The sequence below is a fragment of the Stegostoma tigrinum genome, unplaced genomic scaffold (assembly GCF_030684315.1).
Source record: "Stegostoma tigrinum isolate sSteTig4 unplaced genomic scaffold, sSteTig4.hap1 scaffold_152, whole genome shotgun sequence".
NCBI lineage: Eukaryota > Metazoa > Chordata > Chondrichthyes > Orectolobiformes > Stegostomatidae > Stegostoma > Stegostoma tigrinum.
Genome location: NW_026728095.1, coordinates 489,788 through 508,068, shown reverse-complemented (window position 1 = coordinate 508,068; position 18,281 = coordinate 489,788). Strand labels below are relative to the sequence as shown.

The window sequence follows — 18,281 nt, the reverse complement described above, 5'->3', positions numbered from 1 at the left end:
TTGCTCAGATAATAATCCAGAGATTATTACCATTCTGGTTCTGCTTTCTCACCTCAGCACCTCCGTGCTCATAATCCCTCAGGAGAACCTCTTTCCTCTTTCTTCCATATCAATGGTACCTGTGTGGACCACGATAGCTGGATTTCTACTCCTCCCACTTCAAGTTCCTTTGTAGCCGAGATGGAATCTCCTGAACCTGGGCACCAGGCAGGCAACACTACTTTCGAGACTCTCGATCCTGGTCACAACGAACAGTGTTCATTCCCCTAACTATACTACCTCTGATTATAACTACATTTCACTTTTTATTCCCTCTTCAATGTCCCCCTGTACCACAGTGCTACAGTCAGTTTACTCATCTTCCCTATACCCTGCACTCTCATCCACACACAAAGAAAGAATCTCAAACCTGTTCGATAAGATCAAAGGCCAAGGTTCCTTCTCCACTACATCCTGAAACCTTCCACCTGCCCTGTTCTTTGTCATTGGCCACTGACCAAGTTTCAGCTAGTTAATCTAAGGTGTGTGACTGCCTCCTGAAGCACAGCATTCCCCGGTAACTCTCCCCCACATGATTTGTTGATTGGTCAAAACTGAGATTCCAGTTCATCAACCCTAAGCTGGAGTATGGGGCCTGACCACTCGCCCGTCATGTAGGTACAAATCATCATCTGGCCTGGCATCTCCATTTCAATTACTTCGCTCTTAATTTGATTTGAAAACATTCTGGTCTTTTAGTTTGTAGCCTGTAAATATTTCTCCGATTTACTTTCAATCTGAAAGCTACCGATAATAGATTCTTAAACCAGTAGCGATCACCAACCAATGAACCTGGTTCACCCTCTCGGTCCCTGATTCTGGCTTCAATTCACCCTGTCTCAAAAAAAATGCTTACGAACTATCAGGCAAAAAAAGCAAGCAAATGGCACCTCTTACCCTCTGCACTGACTTACCGGATTGCCACCAAGTTCCCCAAAATATATATTCACTAGGTGCATTTCACTCGAGATGTGATCTCTCCTTCCAGAACGTGCAAAGTATACTGATCCATAGCAATATACTACCTTCAAAACCTCAGCTCTTAGCTTATTACTTTTGAGTACATTCTCAATGCTTTCTCCAAGTCCAAACACAACACATTTACTGGTTTTCCTCTGTTAATTCTCCTCCCAAAACTTCCTCCAAAAACCCAAACAAATTAGCCAGACATAATTTCTCTTTCATCAGGCTATGGTGATTCTGTTTGATTAGATTCTGATTTTCCAAATGTTCTGCTACTATTTTCTTCATAGTTGATTGCCACACATTTCCAACAATAGATGTTAGGCTGGTTCGGTTGTAGTTATCTTCTTTTTGCCTCTCTCCTTTTTAAACAGGGATGTCACATCAGCAGTTTTCCAGCCCTCAGATGCTTCTCTGGAATCTAAACCTTTTTGGGAAATTACAGTCAAAGCAGACACCGACTCTGAAGCTCATTGTTTAGAATCTTAGAAAGTAAACCATCACGGCAAAGAGTCCAATCTGCTTTCACTCCATTAGATTGTCTACTGCTACTTTTCTCATGGTAGTGATGGTGTGGTAGTGATGTGTTTAATTCCTCCCTGTGTTCTTTAGTAATAAGGGGATCCTTGAAGTATCTTCCACTGTAAAGACTACCCTTTTCTCATTATCACTGATAATGGGAAGCTCAGATGCTGGAGAATCCAAGATAACAAAGTGTGAAGCTGGATGAACACAGCAGGCCAAGCAGCATCTCAGGAGCACAAAAGCTGACGTTTCAGGCCTCGACCCTTTTCTCATTATCATTGTTTCTTGATTTAAAAATTAACCTGGCCGTTAGAGCCTAGCATATGATTAATGGCATTACCTCTAAAACCTTCTTGGCTAAAGTGTTCAATAAATTGCTGCAACCTGAAAGAAGTAATTCTTCCCTGAATTAATGGGCAACCAATTTGAAAATGTGGCCTCTGGTCGTAAAATCTTTCACAAATGGGAGTAATCTCTACGGATATACACTATCAAGCCTCTTAAGAATCTTAAATGTTGAAAAAATAAGATTGTTTTCAATCTTAAAAACGCCAATGAACGTAGTCCCTGCCTGCCCAACTTTCCTAAGCATAGCAATCCCCTCCGCCATTTCCGAAATCAACCCAGTCAACTTGAGGTGTACGGCCTCCGCAGCATTCGCTCTGTGGCTGTACATGACTTGTCAGTTACCATCTTGCTGCTACAACTCTACTTCTATTAACGATGCAGTCCTCTGTCCATCCGAACATACTACCGTTGAACACACGGGCTCTTTTCCTTCGAGACACCTTACGAGCTGTACCTTATCAAATGCTTTGTTGAAATCTCAATGTACGACATCAACTGGTGGTCCTTCATCAGTAATGTTTGTTTCCTTCTCAAAGCACTGTAGCAAGTTTGTCAAGTATTATTTCCCCGTTATGAAAGGATGTTCACTCTGTAGGATGTTATAGCACACTCAGTACCCTGTTATTTCATCTTTCATTGCCGGCATGAACATCTACCCAGGTTGACCTAAATTGGCAATACTTGCTTACTATTTTGTCCAAGTATCTTTGTAATAATGGTGTTATGTTCACCATCTTTCAATCCTCTGCGAATTTTCCACAATCTAAGGATTCTTGGAACATTATCATCAGTGCCTCCATTGTATCTGTCGCTGCGCTGTTCAACATGAGAGGATACAACTCATCACACACCTTGGATATTTTCTCTACTGATTGGAGTCATGTTTGGAATTCTGTGCAGTGACATTCACTTTTAACAGTTTGCGAAATACTACCAGGAACAGAAATTGTCATCCAGCTGCAACTAAACTAAAGCTTTCAGCACAGAAGGAAGTGTTTCAATTCATTATGAACCCAATAACTCCTGAAAAGGGCAATACAATTTGCCTCAGTCCATAAATGTTCTTCCTCCAACATCCTGAGATGCATCATCTGTATTTCAACAAATTTACCACAGATTCTGTTTCAATCATCCTTTCAGCAATACGCATGACAACAATTCGGCATTTTTAGTCCCCCTGTAGCCTCCGTTGCACATGGGCATTGTTAGATGATTATTTATTTGCGTGCCTGCTTTTTTGCTCGAATGGATAAAGGTAAATTTCTGTTCTTTTGTCATCAGAGCTATTGCCTCCTCACTCTCATCTTCCTTGTTTTATCCTGTGCTGGAATATTTAATTTGTTGACATATCTGAAATATGTTGTTGAATGGATCGGGTTTTGTAACATTGCATTCCCCATAGACCATCTACCGATGCTGTTGCTTGTTCTAACAGTTATTATCTTGCAGAGTGGAAAATGCAGTTTGAAAGCAATGGAACATTATCGATGAAGAAGTTGATGCATAAATTGCTGCGATCTTCCAAACTACAAACTCACCTTCAATTCTTTCTCGGTCAGAGCATTATGCCGGCGCAAATGAATCGTGTTCTCAATGGGACTTCCAAAACCATGGAATTGAATTTGCACATTGATTCTTCTTCCCTCTTCAGAAATGCAAAGTAGTATCGTGATGAAGCTTCCAAGGCGATGATTGTGTCCTTCAATGAACGGAAAAGTGACTTTTAGATTCACGGAAATATTTCACTACTTCTATCGACATGAAAGGCAAACATTCTCCCTGCATATGACCCAGTCTCATTTTATCGTATCTTTCTGATTTTACATGCCACGGGATAATCATTGCAGTGTAACAGAAATGTTGATCATGGAAATTTATCACTGTTTTCATAAATAATGGCAAAGTTTCAACATCTTGCAATTGTATGAAGGCTCAGTCTCATACCTCGCCTGCTGCACAAAGACATTCTTACACTGCTTTCAATGTTAGGGCTGAAACAAAACACAATCATGACACAAATGCATCAACACACCACTTTCAACAGGATCTGATATCCTTGCCAGGCACTGGAGGGGTTGCGGAGACTGGTGAGTGGATAAAGTCATTCCTCTGTTCAAGCAGGAAAACAGGGACTTTCCAGGAAACTACAGACTGGTGAGTGTCTCATGTCTCAAAAGTATGGGCTAATAAGGGACAGCCAGCATGGTATTATGCAAGGCAGGTTATGTCTTACCAAGTCAGTTGAAGTTTTCACGGACGTGACAAGGGTGATCAATTCGGATCGAACAGTTGATAACATATACATGGATTTTACGAAGGTTTTCAATAAGGTCCCTCATGGTATGCTCATCCAGAAGATTAAGATCCATGAGATCCATGGTGACTTGGCCTGCCCATATAAGGCAGACGGTAGCGGTGGAAGGCTGACAAAGATTACACAGTATAGGGCTGGAGGAACACAGCAGGCCAGGCAGCATCAACAATGTCAGCTTTCCTGTTCCTCTGATGCTGCCTGACCTGCTGCGTTCCTCCAGCTCCACACTTGGTTAACTCTGATTCCAGCATCTGCAGTTCTTGCCGTCTCAGTGGTGGAAAGCTGTTTTTCTGGCTGCAGCTCAGTGACGAGTGGTGTTCCGCATCGATGTGATTTCTGCTGTTTGTGATATGTGTAAATGACTTGGTTGCAAATGCAGATGGGGGATCACTAAGTTTGCAGATGATATAAGGACCAGTGGACTTGTGGACAGCATGGAAGGTTGTCAAAGGACACAGCAAGATACAGACCAATTGCAAACACGAGCGGAGAAATGGCCGATGGAATTTAATCTGGGCAGGCATGAGGTGTTGCATTTTAGGAGACCAAGTGTTACGGAAAGGGATACACAGTTAATGGCAGGACCCCAAACAGCAGTGATGTCCAGAGGGATCTTGGGGTCCTAGACCATAACTCCCTGACAGTAGCCACACAAGTAGATAGGGTGGTCAAGAAGGCATATCGCATGCTTGCCTTTATTCATAGGGGAACTCAGTGCAAGAGTCAGGATGTCACATTGCAGCTTTACAAGACTTTGGTGAGACCACACAGAGTATTGCATTCAATTCTGGCCACCACATTACACTAAGGACGTGCAGGCTTTGGACAGGGTGCAGAAGAGATTTACCAGCATGCTGACTGGAATAGAGGGGATGAACGAGAGGGGGAAGCTGGAAAAACTCTTCATTTTCTCTGGAGCAGTAGAAGCTGAGGGCAGGCTTGATAGAAGTCTATAAAATTAGGAGATACATAAACACAGCTAACGGTCAGAAAATTTCTCCCCCGGAGTTGAAGTGTCCACTATTAGGGGGCATGCATTTAAGCTGAGAGGGGGGGAAGTTCAAAAGAGATGTGAGGGGCAAATATTTCACACTGAGCATGTTAAAAGTGTGGAATACAGTGCCCGGGGTGGTAGTGGATGCAGATACGATGAAAGCATTTAAAAGGGACTTTTAGTTAAGTGCGCGAATAGGTAAGGAATGGAGGACTATGGATCAAGGACAGGCAGAAGGGATTATTTCATTTGTTGTCATGTTTGGCCCAACATGGTGGGCCAAAGGGCACATTCCTGTTGCTGTCGTGTTCCAAGTTTTATGCTCACTTGTATCATGATTACAAAAAGTAGGATTGGGAAGAATTTTTGAGAAGCGTTTGTGAACATTATTTCATGTAAGGACAAACGGGATAAGGATCAGGTGACACAGCACAAACAGATGTTGGAGCCCATGATGAATCATACGGACCTCACAAGCACCAATGATCAGAGGGATCTCAGGATCTTGATGTGCATGCCTGTTGATCCCCCAATGTAATGGACCAGGTCGTTGAAGTGGTTTGGAAGGCACATTGGATACTTGTCTTTATTAGACTTAATATTAAGTGATAGAGTTTCAGAATAGGCAGGGTATGTACAAAATGTTGGTTAGGCCCAACAGTAAAGTCAACGGTGAGAAAATACAGTGAGACTTGGACAACGATCAGGCTTGGCCTGATAAAGGTTAAGTTACATTTGCGCCACACAAGTGCTAAGCAGCAATCAGCTCCAACAAGAGAGAATATGACCACATCAAAAAAATTCCATGTCCTTACCCTCACATCATCCTTACATTTATTTTTTTTTTAAACGTGCAAGTGCTATCCAAGCCATGCAAGGCTATGGGCCAGGTGTTGGAAATGAGGTTAGAACAATTCAGTGCTTGTCCTTGACTGTCACAGAATCCGTGAGCTGAAGAATGTATTTCTCCTGTATTGTAGACGACTCAGGTGCTTGGCTATCCACGAAACCAAGGTTAACACTGATCTAAAACTAAACTGGGTCAGTTATACAATCAGCAGTAGCCAGGTCCATGGTACAAACCACCCTGCTGTGGGACAGGGTCAGGCAAATCCAAGTGAGCGAACGTGGTTGGAGACTCATTCGTTGGGGGCATAGATTCTGTAGCCACATTTGAGACACCAGGGCTGCGTGTTGCATCCCTGCTGCCAAGGTCAAGGGCATCTCTGATTGGGTGCCAGAAATTCTTAAGGGGGAGGGTGAGCAGCCAGAGGCCACTGTGCACGTTGGTACCAATGACATAGGCAGAAAGAGGGATGACATCCTGCGGACTGTGTACAAGGAGTTAGCAAAGAGGCTGAAAGGCAGGACCGAGAGGGTAATAATTTATGGGTTACCACGAGTGCCACATGTTAGTGAGTTAAGTCAGAGAAAGATAGGTGAGATGAAAATGCATGGTTCAGGAGCTGGCACAGGGGGCTGGATTTCCGGTTCATGGATAATTGGGACCATTTCTGAGCAAGGGGTGACCTGTGTAAGAGGGATGGGAGGCAAGACGCTGTGAGCGGGTCAGGGCTGCGGGGGCCGGTCCCTGTGAGCGGGTCAGGGCTGCGGGGGCCGGTCCCTGTGAGCGGGTCAGGGCTGCGGGGGCAGGTCCCTGTGAGCGGGTCAGGGCTGCGGGGGCCGGTCCCTGTGAGCGGGTCAGGGCTGCGGGGGCCGGTCCCTGTGAGCGGGTCAGGGCTGCGGGGGCCGGTCCCTGTGAGCGGGTCAGGGCTGCGGGGGCCGGTCCCTGTGAGCGGGTCAGGGCTGCGGGGGCCGGTCCCTGTGAGCGGGTCAGGGCTGCGGGGGCCGGTCCCTGTGAGCGGGTCAGGGCTGCGGGGGCCGGTCCCTGTGAGCGGGTCAGGGCTGCGGGGGCCGGTCCCTGTGAGCGCGACAGGGCTGCGGGGGGCAAGTCGCTGAGAGCGTGTCAGGGCTGCGGGGGGCAAGTCGCTGTGAGCGGGTAAGGCCTGCGGGGTGCAAGTCGCTGTGAGCGGGTAAGGGCTGCGGGGGGCAAGTCCCTGTGAGCGCATCAGGGCTGCGGGGGGCAAGTCCCTGTGAGCGGGTCAGGGCTGCGGGGGGCAAGTCCCTGTGAGCGGGTCAGGGCTGCGGGGGCCGGTCCCTGTGAGCGGGTCAGGGCTGCGGGGGCAGGTCCCTGTGAGCGGGTCAGGGCTGCGGGGGCCGGTCCCTGTGAGCGGGTCAGGGCTGCGGGGGCCGGTCCCTGTGAGCGGGTCAGGGCTGCGGGGGCCGGTCCCTGTGAGCGGGTCAGGGCTGCGGGGGCCGGTCCCTGTGAGCGGGTCAGGGCTGCGGGGGCCGGTCCCTGTGAGCGGGTCAGGGCTGCGGGGGCCGGTCCCTGTGAGCGCGACAGGGCTGCGGGGGGTAAGTCGCTGAGAGCGGGTCAGGGCTGCGGGGGGCAAGTCGCTGTGAGCGGGTGAGGGCTGCGGGGGGCAAGTCGCTGTGAGCGGGAGAGGGCTGCAGGGGGCAAATCCCTGTCAGCACGACAGGGCTGCAGGGGCCAGTCCCTGTGAGCGGGTCGGGCTGCGGCGGCCAGTCCCTGTGAGCGGGTCAGGGCTGCGGGGGCCAGTCCCTGTGAGCGGGCGAGGGCTGCGGTGGCAAATAGCTGTCAGCGGGACGGGGCTGCGGGGGCCATTCCCTGTGAGCGGGTGAGGGCTGCGGTGGCAAATAGCTGTCAGGGGGTCAGGGCTGCGGGGGACAGTCCCTGTGAACGGGTCTGGGCTGCGGTGGCAAATAGCTGTCAGGGGGTCAGGGCTGCGGGGGCCAGTCCCTGTGAGCGGGTCAGGGCTGCGGGGGCCAGTCCCTGTGAGCGGGTCAGGGCTGCGGGGGACAGTCCCTGTGAGCGGGTCAGGGCAGCGGGGGCAAGTCCCTGTGAGCGCGTCAGGGCTGCGGGGGGCAAGTCCCTGTGAGCGGGTCAGGGCTGCGGGGGACAGTCCCTGTGAGCGGGTCAGGGCTGCGGGGGACAGTGCCTGTGATCGGGTCATGGCTGCGGGGGCCAGTCCCTGTGAGCGGGTGAGGGCTGCGGTGGCAAATAGCTGTCAGGGGGTCAGGGCTGCGGGGGCCAGTCCCTGTGAGCGGGTCACGGATGCGGGGGACAGTCCCTGTGAGCGGCTCAGGGCTGCGGGGGACAGTCCCTGTGAGCGGCTCAGGGCTGCGGGGGACAGTCCCTGTGAGCGGCTCAGGGCTGCGGGGGACAGTCCCTGTGAGCGGCTCAGGGCTGCGGGGGACAGTCCCTGTGAGCGGCTCAGGGCTGCGGGGGACAGTCCCTGTGAGCGGCTCAGGGCTGCGGGGGACAGTCCCTGTGAGCGGCTCAGGGCTGCGGGGGACAGTCCCTGTGAGCGGCTCAGGGCTGCGGGGGACAGTCCCTGTGAGCGGCTCAGGGCTGCGGGGGACAGTCCCTGTGAGCGGCTCAGGGCTGCGGGGGACAGTCCCTGTGAGCGGCTCAGGGCTGCGGGGGACAGTCCCTGTGAGCGGCTCAGGGCTGCGGGGGACAGTCCCTGTGAGCGGCTCAGGGCTGCGGGGGACAGTCCCTGTGAGCGGCTCAGGGCTGCGGGGGACAGTCCCTGTGAGCGGCTCAGGGCTGCGGGGGACAGTCCCTGTGAGCGGCTCAGGGCTGCGGGGGACAGTCCCTGTGAGCGGCTCAGGGCTGCGGGGGACAGTCCCTGTGAGCGGCTCAGGGCTGCGGGGGACAGTCCCTGTGAGCGGCTCAGGGCTGCGGGGGACAGTCCCTGTGAGCGGCTCAGGGCTGCGGGGGACAGTCCCTGTGAGCGGCTCAGGGCTGCGGGGGACAGTCCCTGTGAGCGGCTCAGGGCTGCGGGGGACAGTCCCTGTGAGCGGCTCAGGGCTGCGGGGGACAGTCCCTGTGAGCGGCTCAGGGCTGCGGGGGACAGTCCCTGTGAGCGGGACAGGGCTGCGGGGGCAAATCGCTGTCAGCGGGTCAGGGCTGCGGAGGCCAGTCCCTTTGAGCGGGTCAGGGCTGCGGGGGCAAATCGCTGTGAGCGGGTCAGGGGTGCGGTGGCAAATAGCTGTCAGCGGGTCAGGGGTGCGGGGGACAGTCCCTGTGAGCGGGGCAGGGCTTCGGTGGCAATTAGCTGTCAGCGGGTCAGGGGTGCGGGGGACAGTCCCTGCGAGCGGGTCAGGGGTGCGGGGGACAGTCCCTGTGACCGGCTCAGGGCTGCAGGGGACAGTCCCTGTGAGCGCGTCAGGGCTGCGGGGGGCAAGTCGTTGTGAGCGGGACAGGGCTGCAGGGGGGCAGTGCGCTGTGAGCGGGACAGGACTGCTGAGGGCCAGTCCCTGTTAGTGAGCCACAGCTACGGGGGGCAGTCCCTGTGAGCGGGGGCCAGTCGCTGTGAGCAGATCAGGGCTTTTGGGCCAGTTTCTGTGAGCAGGACACGGCTGCGGGGGGCAGTACGCTGTGAGCAGGTCAGGGCTGCGGGGGCAAGTCCCTGTTAGTGGGTCAGGGCTGGGGGCGCCAGTCGCTGTGAGCGGGACATGGCTGCAGGGTCAGTACGCTGTGAGCGGGTCAGGGCTCCGAGGGCCAGACCCTGTAAGCGGGACACGGCTGCCGGGGGCAGTACGCTGTGAGCGGGACAGGACTGCTGGGGACAAGTCACTGTGAGCAGGACACGGCTGCGGGGGGCAGTACGCTGTGAGCGGGTCAGGGCTGCGGGCGCCCGTCCCTCTGAGCGGGACACGGCTGCGGGGGGCAATACCATGTGAGCGGGACAGGGCTGCGGCTCCAATCCGCTGTGAGTAGGACAGGGCTGCGGGGGCCAGTCCCTGGCTGCGGGACAGGACTGCGGGGGACAAGTCGCTGTGACCGGGTCATGGCTGCAAGGGCCAGTCCCTGTGAGCGGGTCAGAGCTGCGGGGGCAAGTCACGATGAGGGCTCCGGGCTCCGGGCTCCAGTCCCTGTGAGTGGGACACGGCTGCGGGGGCCAGTACGCTGTGCGCGGGACAGGGCTGCAGGGCCCAGGCCCTGGCCCTGTGAGCGGGACACGTCTGCGGGGGGCAGTACGCGGTGAGCGGGACAGGACTGCGGGGTGCAAGTCGCTGTGAGCGGGTCATGGCTGCGGGGGCAGGTCCCTGTCAGCGGGTCAGGGCTGCTGGGGGCAGTACGCTGTGAGCGGGACATGGCTGCGGGGCCAGTCCCTGTGAGCTCCAGCTCCAGTTCCCTAACGCGGTTTTCAAGGAGCTGGAGTTGGGTGCACTTCCCGCAGATGTCGTCAGCAGGGACACTCGTGGTGACCCTTACCTCCCACATTCTGCAGGAGGAGCATTCAACTGCCCTGACCTCCGTTCCCATTATTCTAAATTCCCAAAGAGACTGTTTAAAATAAAGAATAAAAAATAAACTAGTTACCTTCTGTCGCACAGAAACTTTTTTTTTGCTTCGAGGAGGAGGATGGGTGGGAGACACTACCCGAGTAGTGTTTCGGGTAATGCAACCAACACAAATATATTCATATAAATATTATATATATGTAATATATAAAATATTATATGTATAAATATTATATATACAAATATAAATTAGTACATATATTTTCTCATTAGGTTTACCCATGCAACGAATTAAGTGACTATGTAGAGTGTTTAAAGGAGTTTAAATTGCTTACTCCCTGTGCACAATGTCCACGAGCATTCATCAAATGCCACTTTAAACAGAAACACATGAGTTAACCACAATAATAGTGAAAACAATGCAAGGTCCAATGGCTGGAATATTGAACTCTCATGTTAATGAAATAATAACTTACAACTAGCAGCAGCTAACCACTATTTCACAATACACAGTTCGAATGAGAAACACTCCACTTTCCATAGTGGAGAACAAATTTAAAACAACCATTGATCCAACTTTGTCCGCGAAGACATTCTACGAATTCGGGAAATGTTTTCTGTGTGGTGTATTCCTGATGAAGTTGATGCTAATAATGAAGCATCATTTCACTGAACTCTTGAACTTCCTGGTACGGTTACAGCCAGGAAACGTACAGATTTATCACCAATGCAGCACAGCAGGACAAGAAATGAGAACCGTTACGATTCCAGCTGCTTCAGCAAGTGGAATAGTCAAACCCCAGAATAAAACCTGCCTCGCTCGATCTTTTTCCCCTTTGTCAAACCTTGTGGTCTTTCACTGAAACATAAGCACATCAGACTACAGATTAGATTTTACCAATAAAACAGAAGTTTATTACATTGAAGAAATAAAATAAACCAAAATATCAAATATAGCAGTTTCAAAAATTTCAGAACACATTGCAAAAGAAAGTTACCCATGAGAACTTTCCCCTTGACTACTCACAAACTTAAGCTTAGCCTTCCTCAGTTTTTTCACAGTCTGCAGAATTCAAACAAAATACTCGGGGTCTGAAAGATTCACAAATAATAACCCTTACTCTGAGACAACTTATTCCTTTAACTGTTCTAAACAATCGCCTTTTCTGGAGAGACTGTGCTTAATTCTGAAGTCAATGCTTAACAAACAGAGCTTGCAGTACAGAAACAGGCTCATGATGTTATCTATGTTTCACACAAGACTCTTTCTACCCCTTTTTAACCCTACCATCCCCTTTACCTCATGTGCTCCTCTGGCTTCCTCTTAAAAGTATCTGTGCTATCATTTCAGCCACTCTTCCTGGTTCAAATTTTAACCACTTTCTGGGCAAAGTTGCTTCTCCTGAGTTTCCTGTTAGATTTATTAGTGGCTATGTAGCATCTATATTAATAAAACATTCTTCTATCTGGTCTCAAGAATGAAGCTCCAATAATAGAATTACGAGGTGTGAAGATTTGATAGAGTATAAAACTTGTGCTCTTTCCCCAACATTTTCCACTGAGGAATGAACAAGGAGAGTTCAAGAGCATCCCTGTTACATCCATTGATCAGGAGACTAAAATATCCATTAAACATTCAGTCGGCATTCCACAGCAGTAACACTGATCATATTGTAGTATTCCTCAGAGAGTTTCATGACTGATTCACTGAGAAGCAATCTTGGCTGAGGTTTCTCAGTGGATATTATTCAGAATAAAGCAACATGTTGCCTTCGGCTGTATTGGAAAGCTGCTGGTAATGGAACTGTTGAAAGCATTCACACCTTTTCTGGATCCATCTTTTATTCCTGTACTTATCTCATTGCTACACTTTTTGTGCTTTACAAAAGCATTTCCTTTGTCATTTAAAACAATGCAGTCTCTGTCTCTGTAACTTCTATCTCTGTCTAATTTTACATTGTTGCATTTTTCTTGATTCATTCACAAGATGAGGGCGTCACCGGTCAGGCAGCATTTATTGCCCATCCCTTATTGCCCGGAGGGCAGTTAAGAGTCAACCACATTGCTGTGGGTCTGGAGTCACATGTAGGGCAGACCAGGTAAGGAATGCAGTTTTCTTTCCTAAAGGACATCAGTGAACCTAGACAGGTTTTTCCAACAATCGACAATGGATTCACGGCCATCATTAGATTGTTAATTCCAAATATTTATTGAATTCAAATTCTACCATCTGCCGTGGTGGGTTTCGAACCCAGGTCCCCAAAACATTACTTGGGTTTCTGGATTAACAGTCCAGCGATAATATCACTCGACCATCACCCCTCCTCCAACTTTTAGCTGCCTAGGCCCGAATCTCTGGAATTCCCTTCCCATGCCCCTCCATTTTCACTCTTTCCTCCTGAAAGCTGCCTTTTTGGCAATACTTTATGTCACTTGTCCTAATAACTACCGATTTGTAATTAAATACACTCAGTGTGGATTTGTTCACGGGTGATCACGTCTGGGTAGTACAACAGCAAAATACTGCAAATGCTGGCAATCTAAAGTAAGACCAAAACACGCTGGAAATATTCAGCACAATGGACCTATCTTTGGACTTCTGATGGCAGGTTCATGAAACATTAATTCTGTTTCTCTGTCCACAGACGCTGCCAGACCTTCTGAGCAGTTCTGGGATTTTCTGATTTCATTTGTGTCTGATGAACTTGATTCTATATTTGAATTTCATGATTCATAGAATCCCTACAGGGTGCAAGCAGGCGATTCATCCCATCAAGTCAACACCAACCCTCCAAACAGCGTCCCAGCCAACACATCCCCTATCCTATCCCTGTAACCCTTCATCTCCAATGGCTAATCCACCTAATCTACACGTCCCTGCACACTATGGGTAATTTCGCATAGGCAATTTAGCATGGCCAATCCACCTACCCTCCACATCTTTGGACTGTGGAAGGAAACCAGAGCACCTGGAGGAAGCCCACACAGACATGGTGAGAGTGTGCAAACTCCGCACAGACAGTCTCCTGAGGCTGGAATCAAACCCTGATCCCTGGTGCTGTGAGTCAGCAGTTCTAACCACAGAGTCACTATGCCGCACCAATTTGAATTGGTGTTAAAGAGGGTCAAGGAGAGTAGAGCATTTGATGCAGCTTACGGAGGTTTCAAGGTGGCTTTGGACTAGTTCACACATGATGAATTGGTCAAAACAGAAGGTGGTGATGGAATCTGAGGGAAAGTAGCAAATGGAACAAAATAAACTCAGTGACTGCAGACAAAGGGTAATGCTCACTGTAGTTGTAGTTGAAAGGTCATTTCTATTGGGATTCCACAGGGTTCAGTATTGGGTCCTTTCCCTTTCATGGTAGATAGCAAAGAAGCAAACTTAAGTGCAGGGGGCACCATTAAAAATTTGCAGATGATAGACTAAAAATGAGTGCATGGTTGATAAAGAGGAAGAAAGCTGCAGACTTGGAATATAGTAACAATGGGCTGATCGGTTAACAGAAAGGGACAAATAGAATTTAATCTGCCGGAATGTGCAGTAAGGCATTTGGGGAGGGCAAACTAGTCAATAGGATACACAATAAATGATACAATACTGATCAGCTTAGAGGCACAGCGTATGTTTCCAGATACTGGGGGGGAGCAATGAGCAGCACATGGTTTGCAACTCTATCAGCTACAAGTTCCCCTCCAAGTCATACTCTCAACTCAACTGGGGTCAGAACCAAGTATAATCTATCCTAGAAATGGAGACTGTTCAGAGGGGCTAAGGAAATAAGCTATTTTTGTGAAAGGGTGTAGTTAGTGAAACTTCCAGAGCTGGAATGTCTGGGGAGAACCGTGTGGATTAGTAAAACACTGAGGAAGTCGAAACTCTCAGTTGTGTGAATGGTGAAGGAGGAAGACCCCACAATTTGAGGGACAGAAACTGAGCAGAAGCAGTTAAATCTAACATGCAGATTTGATAGAGAAAGAAAACCGCTCCAGATTGTTAAGTAACTGTAAAGTGACTGTTTTAGGGAGTACATGGGATGCTGTTTTGTTGTGTTTTGCAACCTTTCAAACTGTGTTATATAGTTAGTTTGGTTTGCTTTATTGTATTTTACTTTCTTTAGTGTAATGAACTGTTTTATTGTTAAAACCAAATGTGCAGCTTTGTGTGCTTATGTTTCAGTGAAAGGCTGCCACACTAAATTGAAGAAAAATTGATAATCAAGTCAGATTTCATTCTCGGATGTGGCCTGGCTTGTAACAACAGCAGCTGGAATCATAGCACCAGCAAAAGAAGAATAAATGAAAAAACTTGGTTGGGAGCAGACTGTATAGTTTTCGACATTGTAGAAGAGAAAGAGGACTAACAGAGGTGCTTCTGATCCGGAAGGGAAACAACCAATGATTCTGTTGTGCACATTATTTGCCCAAAGACAAGCATTGAATACAAGTTAATTGCGCCCTTGGACACAGCACTGTTTTAGTAGGATATGAAATTTCACTTTAGAATCCATTTTCACTCGCAAATATTGATGGGGAGCACTATTTAATAAAGTGAATTTCTTCAACATCTTCAGAGCTGCATGTTTATCATTCGTATACATGGGAAATCTCAAATTCATTTTGCAGTTACATGAAAATAATGTACAAGGAAAGGAATTTAAACTCAGTATTTTGCACTTCAATTGAGCACAGGCCTTACTCATAAAAATCTCATCTCCTGAATCCCTCTCCAGAATTGATTAACAATGGATACTATATTCATTACAGACAGTATAGGAGATTTTCCGTGTTGTAGCCCATTCCGAAATCTAGGCAAAGCTTCTTGGCGCCTCGCTGCAGGAGTTAAAGATCTGGGGAAATTGCGACATCTTACATCCCTGCCTAGGGGATGCTTCAACATCATTTCCTAAGATAACCACATGTCCATATACATGTTTTCATATTGGGGAGGTCTAAACAGGACACAAACACCTCCAAGGGTATGCCAGCTGACGCCTACATTGAAAGCGTAATACTGAGAATGCTGGAAATCTGAAATAACAGCAAGCGCTGGAGAAACTCAACAGGCCTGGCAGAATTTATGGAGAGAAAAGGGCCGAATTTTACTGTCAGCTATACATCAGTGACTAATACTATTTATTTCAGAGGAAAGGTGACCGGACCTGAAGCCTTAACTTTGATTTCTCTTCACAAATGCTGCCCAGACCGGCTGAGCTTTTTCAGCAACTTCTGTTTTTTGTCTCTTATTTACGGCATCCACAGTTCTTTTGGTTTTTAACACTATTTATTTCTTGAGTTGTAAGGTTTTTGGATTTAAGTTCTTGCCCACTGAGGTGAAAGCTATATCTAGCCCATGTAGTATGGTAGTAAAGGGATGGTGCACTGACTGTGGGGCTGCCTTATGGATGTGTGGTTAAACATTAAACATTCAGTCAGCATTCCACAGCAGTAACACTGATCATATTGTAGTATTCCTCAGAGAGTTTCATGACTGATTCACTGAGAAGCAATCTTGGCTGAGGTTTCAGAATAAAGCAACATGTTGCCTTCGGCTGTATTGGAAAGCTGCTGGTAATGGAACTGTTGAAAGCATTCACACCTTTTCTGGATCCATCTTTTATTCCTGTACTTATCTCATTGCTACACTTTTTGCGCTTTACAAAAGCATTTCCTTTGTCATTTAAAACAATGCAGTCTCTGTCTCTGTAACTTCTATCTCTTGTTTAGAACAGTTAAAGTATTTTGTTAGAATTCTGCAGACTATGAAAATACTGAGGAAGGCTAAGCTTTAAGTTTGAGAGTAGTCAAGGGGAAAGTTCTCATGGGTAACTTTCTTTTGCAATGTGTTCTGAAATTTTTGAAACTGCTATATTTGATATTTTGGTTTATTTTATTTCTTCAATGTAATAAACTTTTGTTTTATTGGTAAAATCTAATCTGTAGTCTGATGTGCTTATGTTTCAGTGAAAGACCACAAGGTTTGACAAAGGGGAAAAAGATCTAGCGAGGCAGGTTTTATTCTGGGGTTTGACTATTCCACTTGCTGAAGCAGCTGGAATCGTAACAATTCTCATTTCTTGTCCTGCTGTGCTGCATTGGTGATAAATCTGTACCTTTGTTTGCTCTCCCAGGTGGAAGTAAAAAAAATCACATGGTATTCTTTAGAGGAAAAACAGGTGAGATCTCACTGGAATCAACATTGCTAAAAGTGATTATCAGGTCATTATCACATTACAGTTTGTGGGAGCTCATGCAAGTAAATTTACTGTTTGTAGGAACTTATGTAAATACATTCTCTATGTTACAGCAGTGACTACACTTTGTCTGTTTCAAAGCACTTTGGTTTGTCCTTATTGGGGAATATCAATCAAGTCTGAATCCTATTTATGTGTGTTTGGAACTAGGTCAGTGAGTTATAAATGTTCAGTTTAATTTTATGCTTAAAGCAATAATTAATTAACTACCGGATTATCCATTCCCCTTTCCCAATTTAACATAGAAACAGAGAAAATTGGACTGGGAGTAGGCCATTCAGTTCTTGAGCCTGCTCCACCATAAAATATGAGCATGCCTGCTCATTGCTGTTCCTGCTTTCTCCCCATATTCTTTGATCTCTTTAGCTCGAAGAACAATATCTAACTCTGTCTTAAAAATATTCAATGATAGAAAATTCCACTGGCTCACCATTCTCTTGGCGAAGACATTTCTCCTCATCTTCGTTCTACTGTGCATCCTTAGTCTGTGACCTTTGGTTCTGCAATCTCCAGTCATGAGGAACACCCTTCTTCACTTACCCTCTCTGATACTCTCCAGCTGTGTGACTTGAATCCACAACCTTTTGACTCAATGGTGATATTTCTACTAAGCCAATACAGTAACAATGGAATCTGTCATGTACCTTCACATCACAGCTATTTCTTTTCTCCATGACTTCATCTTGATTGGCAGCTTGTAAACAGTCAGCACCATACAATACTAGCATAGTAAGTGGCTCCTTACACTCAGAATAGAGAATCTCGAATGAGCATGCAAGTAGATGCCTTAAAGTGGATGCTCCAACTGGAATCTACAAGATACAGTGCAGTAACGCAACAACATTTCTTCAAAGGTTTCTCCAGAACCCACAACATCTACCAACCAGCAGGGCAAGGACAGCAGGCACATGGGGGCATCACTTCTCAGTTTCCATCCAATCTTCGGATGTACACACAATCCTGACATGAAAATGTTGCCATTCCATCATCTTTACTGATTGAGAATTCTGCAGCTCCCTCTTTATCATCGCTTTGGGAATACTGTGGTTTTGGAAGGCAGCTCAGGAGCATCTGCTCATGAGCAATTAATGCTGGCCCCGTATCAGTGATGCCCACATTCAATAAATAAATAATATTTTAAAAAGAGGCATTCAGAATGAATCACCTCTCTTGCCACCCACTTTGCCAATTGTGTTTCTAGGCCAACCCAAGCAGCACAATGAAAGCAAGATGCTCTGAGGCAGGAGGAATGAAGTAGTTTAAAATGGGAAATATTTGCAGTGGTGCAGAGAAAAGACTGGGAAGTGGGGCAGATCAGAAATCTCTTTCCGCCAGTCAACCCAGGCATAATGGATTGAATGGACTCATTCTGTGCTGTACAATTTTATGATTTTAACCATTGTGGAAAGTGGATGGCAAAGCACAAAGCCATCTATACAAAGTCTAAGTGCTTCAACAAGCAGCTAGGCTGCCACGTTACTTTCTGATTTATTGTGCAATTCCATTTCTT

The 18,281-nt window shown here is 47.6% G+C and overlaps 1 long non-coding RNA gene across 1 annotated transcript in view; it reads right to left on the bottom strand.

Annotated features, from left to right (window-relative positions):
- The window catches only part of LOC132207769 (uncharacterized), a 210,710-nt gene that overhangs the window by 181,928 nt on the left and 10,501 nt on the right, over nt 1–18,281 (bottom strand). The window contains exon 2 of the long non-coding RNA XR_009443797.1: nt 3,414–3,574. This is a non-coding gene — a long non-coding RNA (uncharacterized LOC132207769). The remainder of the gene's footprint in view (nt 1–3,413; nt 3,575–18,281) is intronic.